Source organism: Eriocheir sinensis, unplaced genomic scaffold (genome assembly GCF_024679095.1).
Source record: "Eriocheir sinensis breed Jianghai 21 unplaced genomic scaffold, ASM2467909v1 Scaffold35, whole genome shotgun sequence".
Lineage (NCBI taxonomy): Eukaryota > Metazoa > Arthropoda > Malacostraca > Decapoda > Varunidae > Eriocheir > Eriocheir sinensis.
In genome coordinates this window covers 343,131-350,262 of record NW_026111665.1, presented here as the reverse complement: position 1 = coordinate 350,262, position 7,132 = coordinate 343,131, and positions in this window count along the sequence as shown.

The window sequence follows — 7,132 nt, the reverse complement described above, 5'->3', positions numbered from 1 at the left end:
TCCTTCCTCGAACAACAAGGACTCTGTCGTTACTAAGAGGTATGAGTCTCTTGAATAATGGGTCTCGTAACCTGCGCCGTAGTGCTGGCTTGGAGGTTACAATGTCTGTATTTACGCTATATTTGACCGGATCCATAAGGGTTCGACCAAATATACTATTTGAAATGACTTTATAGGCTTTCTGTAGGATTTTACTGCTGGCCTCGCGTCGTGCTTTGATGTTACCCTCCATAAACTCTTTAAGAAATGTGGATTGGGTAAACTGATAGATATCGTGGATTTCTGCAATTTTACCTCCCATTCCCAAGTAAAACTGCAACATGGGTAGCGTGGTGAGGACACCATTCTGAGCGCAATGCGATCCAACAAGCTTTCGCGTCACCCTAGGGAGTTGACATCCTGTTTTCGCCATAAATGCCTTGCTATGTTCAGACAGGTGTTGCTCGCTATCTATATCCATGTGGTGGATGTGTAAGGGAAACTCATCCGTTGACCTAGCCACATCGGGCTCAATTGGGTGTAAGTCGCAGCGAAACCAGTACCCCACGCTTCCATTCGTCTCCACATTTGCTATGTCATGAGTTCTTAACCACTCCTTTCTTTCTTCTACCGATAATTTTTTTTAAATTTCTCTCAGGAAGCGGCCTACACATTACTGTAGGATACAGACTATTCTTATCTAAATAGATAATGTGTGTTGGGGTGTCTCGTTCGGGGTTGAAATCAGGATTAATGTGATGGTTATTTGCAACTGCCTGTGGTTGGACTACTGTAGTAAAGCCTCCTCTTACATTGTCTCTTACAAGATGATACAAGTCTGGATCGCTCGGCTGTTCTATTTTGGCTTCTGTTGATTTTAAGAAGCTGTCGAAAGCGTATCCGGGGAGAGAGACATAATGTGTTATATCTAATCCATATGTTTCATGCAACACGCTTCGCCATTTCTGTAGAATGTCAGCAAGCAAGCCTACATCTACTAGAAGGTATGCGCGCATGTAGTCTTTTAAGGTTTGACAACCCAGGGCATTCCACACTGCTTGCGCGTGGCTGTACTCCTCCTCACTTACGCCGCGGCTTTTAAGCCTGCTATAAAAATCTTCAATGTCTGGAAGTGACTGACGCGCTAATTTGACAAAATCATTGACGAACTCGTAAGGAAAACATTGCTTTCCTGTGAGGAGGAGCTCACGCGCTGGTGAGGGGAAATGATTTATGAGCGCTCGAGTGACAGGTAGAGATTCCCCCGAGGCAATATGTTCTGCGCTGAGATGGGCCAGACTGCCATCAAGAAAGGCTCTCGCGTCGAGAAACTTTATATTGTCCACATCTACCCTCAAAAAACGTAATCCCGCTTTAGTGATTACGTTAGTTTTCTTCCTATGGAAACTCCGTCGGTCGGCTTCTTTCAGTATCAGGCTCATATCATAAGTCATGTGAAAGGCAAATGTAGGAAGTTGACAGCGGTTACTGACACATAATGTATTGCATCTTCTACATAATGCACCAAGATAGTTTGGGCCAGGTCTGGTATGATCGTGATGGCGATGTTTGTCTTTTGTATTCTGAAATTCTTTCTTACAAATCTGACACGCCGTCTGACGTTTGAAATCAATTACCGCCTCGGGGGTTAGGACCATGTCATATGTTTTCCTTTCCTCTTTAATTTTCCTCCAGGAGGAGGCCAGGTTCTTGAGAAAGTGTGACGCCGCATCTCTCCCGCAGTAATTCTGTTTGCAAACTACAGAGCCCGCTGAATCCAAGATGCAGAAGGCGTACGCCATGGCTCTGTGCTGATTGATAACGTGACTGTTGGATTCAGAGTCGTCAAGAATAGACTCAAAATCAAAAAAGGCAGTGTGCGATGGAGGGTATGTTTTACCGCTGTCAGTGAATTGCAGCACTGATTTTGAGGTGGGGAATACAAGTTTCTGCTGAATCTGACAACTGGCTTCATGTTCCTCAAGGTCGGCTTTGTCAAAATATCCAGTCAAGCAGTTTTTGCAATATCTAGAGTACTGATTCAGCGTCTGGCCTTTTAAGCGCCGTTTATGACCTCTCATAAATGCTGGCATGAATTTTGCGAAATCTTTTATGAGGGCAAAATGTTGCCCATCCAGTAATAATAAAGCAACATATGTCCCACTAGCTGCACCTTTCCGGGTTACATAAATCTCGTGCCTAGTCCCACCCCAACTATTTCCGCTCTTCCGACGCATTCTTTGGCGCTCCTCCTCCTCCTCCTCCTCCTCCTCCTCATCATCATCATCATCATCATCATCATCATCATGCTCATCAATGGGGGCTACTGCGTACACATAAATGGAGAGCTTATTCATCCGCTCGATTAGCGCAATATCTTCCCACGCTAGAGGGAAATCTATATCTGGCACAGTCACTAATTTCTTGCATTGTCTCAGTGTCTTTGTTTTGCGAGGAAGGTCCTGAATTTTAGGATCTTTTTCCAAAAGAGCGTGAGCCGCGAGACATTGCACAAGACAGTAACCCTCCTCGCCCGAAGGGTTAAAAATGGTGCGAGCTCCCCGGAAGCCCAATGGTTTATTGACGTGTATGCCTATCGCCGCTCGATGACCTGTTCTACCTAAGATTACTTTAAACATGTCAATTTCCAGTATCATGAAACCCGAGCCTTCTACTTCATTCATATGTCTTTCCATGCGTTCTGCAATAAACTGAACGACATTTTCGATAAATTGCGATACCTCGCCTTGGGTAATGAGCTCTGATGGAAAAACAACATAAAACGGACTAATATCCTCTTCCTCGCCCAATCTCACAAGTTTGATTCGCATTTCAGCATACGCCCTGACTTGGGGAGGAGGAGGATCCATGCCTTCTATCTCATCACGCAATATTTGAATAAATTCTACTCTGTTATGTGTAAGAAAGCTCTGTGGATCGCTAGCGTCATCTGGAGGTATACTAAACTCTAAATAAAGTAAATCGCCGTCAAAAGCGTATTCCCTTCTGATGACTTCTGCGCGCTGTCTCTCAACATTATCTTCATCAGCGGGTGGTGTGTCACTATCAATATTGCCGTCACCAACGCTCCCTTCCTCCTCCTCGCTGGCAGCGGGACACCCACTTCCACCCCCGCGTTGTTGGCTGACCTCATCTTTGCTTGCAGCTGGACAGGCGTCTCCACTCCCACGTTGCTGGGCGTCAGCCTCCACCCTCTTTTCCCCCTCCGCCCTTTCTCTGACAGGGGTATGCGCGGCAAACCCCCTGTCATCATCATCATCATCATCATCATCATCATTAATAGCATTGTCGCTACAATCTTCGCCCTCCTCCTCCTCTCCGTCCCCTTCTCCGCCGCTGCTGAGAGTAAGGTCCGCGAATTTATCTAGCTCCTTCTTTCTCTTTTCATCGAAACTCAAGCAAACATCCTCCTCCTCCTCCTCCTCCTCCGCCGCCCCGGCTTCCTCCGCCCCGGCCTCCGCCTCCTCCTCATCCTCCTCCCAGTCCTCCTCCCATCCTCCTCCTCCTCCTCCTCCCCGTCCTCCTCCTCCTCCTCCTCCTCCCACCCATCCTCATCCTCCTCCCAGTCCTCCTCCCCGTCCTCCTCCTCCTCCTCCTCGCCACTGTCGATAATAATGCCCATGAGTTTATCTATCTCTTCATCGAAACTCAAACAATTACCGTCCATATCCACCTCTCCTTCGCCACTGCTGTTAATAATGTCCATGAGTTTATCTACCTCCTCATTTATCTCTTTTTTGAAACTCAAACAATTATCCTTACTATCGCCGGTATCTTCCATTTTTTTTTTTTTAGTTCATTTATATAAAATATACACAAATCATGTGGATTTTTTTTTCAAGCTCATGTATATAAAATATGCGCAAATCACACGGACGTCTCCCCACACACCCCTTTTCAAACCTCAGCCGCCGCCGCCGTTCGCGAGGGATCGGGGGTAGGGGGCTAAGCAGCGCTCACGCTAGCCCAAACACGCCCATGCTTCACCGGGGGGGCGTCAATGGTCGCTGGAGGGAGGCACGCGCCGGCATAGCGTGAAAGATAGTGGTGGCTCCCCAGCACGGAGCGAACGGCGCCCTTAACCGATCCCGGCAGGAGGGCGATGCTCAGCGCGTAGCACACCCTTCTGGTCGGTTTGACTGACTGTCGTCCAATTTTCATATATAAAATACGGTCGTGGGAAATCGGAGGCATGTATACGCCGCTTAAATCACACCGATAGCGCACGTTCCGATCACTCTTTTTTTCATAGACGAATCGGTTACTTATATACACCACTTTACTCACGCTCGTGTCTCCCTTCGCTTCGATTGTCGCAGATGAACTGAAAAGGGCGCAAGGGACGGCGTGGCGTGGTGGTCGCTGCTCGGAGGCAATAAATAACTCGGTCACCAAGCCGAGGCCTTGCTTCCGCTGTTCTACTTTTTTTTTTTTTTTCCCGTTCTCGCTCCTCTCTCTCTTTCTCTCCTTATAAGTTTATAAACTATACTTTTCACAGACTCATTCGTGATAAAATGAGCAACTTTTCTTCAATAAATTTCCCTGGGTGGAGGGAGGTGGGGGAATGGTAGCCACAGGCCTCCGCCCAACAAGCCGACGCTCACATAAGGGTGGGTATAGATGGGGGGTTGGGGGGAGACATGGTGGCGTGGGCACGCCGGAAAGGCGTAGGGGACCAAGCCGCATGCATACCAGTTTTTTTTTTTTTTTCCCGCCCAAACACGCATGTCGTGCTCCAAAACTCGAGTCTTAAGTCCACCCGGCAGGAGGGTGACGCCCCGGCACAGTGCGAAAGGACGCCCCTAACCGATCCCCGGCACTGGGGCGAAAGGACGCCCCGGCACGGTGCGAAAGGACGTCCCTAACCGATCCCCCGGCAGGAGGGCGACGCCCCGGCACGGCGCGAAAGGACGCCCCAAACCGATCCCCGGCACTGGGGCGAAAGGACGCCCTAACCGATCTCCGGCACTGGGGCGAAAGGACGCCCTAACCGATCCCCGGCAGGAGGGAGACGCCCCGGCACGGCGCGACAGGAGAGCCCTAACCGATCTCCCGGCACTGGGGCGAAAGGACGCCCCGGCACGGTGCGAAAGGACGCCCCTAACCGATCCCCCGAACAAGTCACCGCTCGCGCTAACCGATCCCCGGCAGGAGGGCGACGCCCCGGCACGGCGCGAAAGGACGCCCCTAACCAATCCCCGGCAGGAGGGTGACGCTCAGGCCTCCGGGGGGGTAGGGGGAGACACGATGGCGTGGAAGGTGGTGGGGTTTGGGGGGGGTTGGGGGGAAATGGTCACTTTGGTGGCCACCACGACCCGGTTGGGTAGTGGGGAGGTCCCCTCGGCGGCTGGCTGCCCCGGCCGGCAAATTCGACGTATAAAATTTTTCGACGTCATTTTTTTTGCTGCGAATTCTTGATCATGCTTGCGAATTATTTTGGTCCCGTCACTGTCACCATTACATACTACTAGCAAGAGAGTTTCGATAAACAAGTTTTTGATCACTTAATTAATTAACCGAAGCTTACTTGGCATCTTATGTATAAACTTCAACGGGCTCAGTACTAATTCTAACTTTAACTACGCGTACTTCCCAGCAAACCAGCCCAGTTAGCAGAAGGGCGGCCACCGTCGGCAAAATTTGTGACGTCAATTCGACGGAGGGCCTCCGTACTCCAGCAAATATAACGGTCGGCAGAAGGGCGGTCACCGTCAGCAAAATTTCTGACGTCAAATAGTCGGATGGCCTCCGTACTCCAACGACTTTAAGGGTGGTTTTGCTAGACGGATGGTCGAGGACAAGTTACTTCCCATGAAGTCAAGTCGCTAGTGAGAGTACTTGAAATGCCCGCCAAAATACTGGAACATGGTCGAGTGTCGAGGACACGGGTACCCCGTGTCTTCGTCGAAAACGTGATTTAAATTGTTATCAGAATTTAGACTGAATGTAAAAAATACAATAAATTATAAAATAAATTTTCGGGAAAAAAATATCCTATTAGGCAGAACACTAGTGTTTCTCTGACAACAGTACCCGTTCCGCGTTTTACAAGAATAAAGCGTCGTGACGACAACAAGCTCCCCTCCGGCCTGGCGTCACGCGGAGAGGAAGGCTGCCGCCATTATTACAATTCATCATCCATATACAGGTAAGACCAAGCGTATTTTCCCGGCTGTGAATGATTGTTTAGTGTTTTTAAGGTGGCAGGATACGTTAGGCGGGATAAGGCGTGTTTACAACTTGCTGGAAGGCTGACAGGAGGCTCGCCTTTCATCCCCATGCCGTAGCCCCAACAAAATGTATTATTACACCCGGGTGAGGAAGCTTGACAGGATATATGATCTTATTATTCGTGCTTGGTAATACCAAGAGGTCTCCGTGGTTCAGTGGTCAGCGTGGCTGACTACTACTACGCGGCCCCGTGACCGAATCATGACCCGAGGAGTCAGCGTGCTGCTCACCCAGCTGTTCATCCTCCCTCTCGGGGTGGTTGATAAATGGGTACCTGGGGAAGCCTGGGGAAGGTAAACTGTGGTAACCCGGATGTCACACTGGCCCTGTGTCCCGGGGTGTTGGGCTCCCTCCTACCACAGGCTCACGTGTTCATGCAACGGAGAACCCACGCGCAGCGCAGCTATAGCGTGTGCCCCCAACTTAACTTTGGTAATACTACAGCGAGCCTGACGCCAGTAAACCTCAATAAGTATGAATTGTGAATGCTATGAAATAGGTCAAGGAAGCAGCCTTCATTACTGAGCCTGCCCACCCCAGCATGGCCAATATTAATATTTCACACCATTATGGGGAATAATTACATTGGCCATCTAAGCTCTTGCTTATATTCAGACAGACCTTGATGCTTAAGTTCCAATTCAAATGAAAACAATCCTTGATGAGGGTGATGACACAAAAGATTATATATATTTTTTATTACAGAAAAAGCAGCAATGGCAGCCTACAGACACCTGCTACGTAGAGTGGCTCACGTGGGACAATGGGAAGACCTGGCCATCAGGAGGAGAACCTGTTTGTTCAGGAGCCGTAGGGATCCCTTTGAAATGTACTCGGAAGAGGAGTTCACTCAACGCTTTCGGCTCTCCAAGCAAGTCACCCCGGATCTCTTATAAAAAAT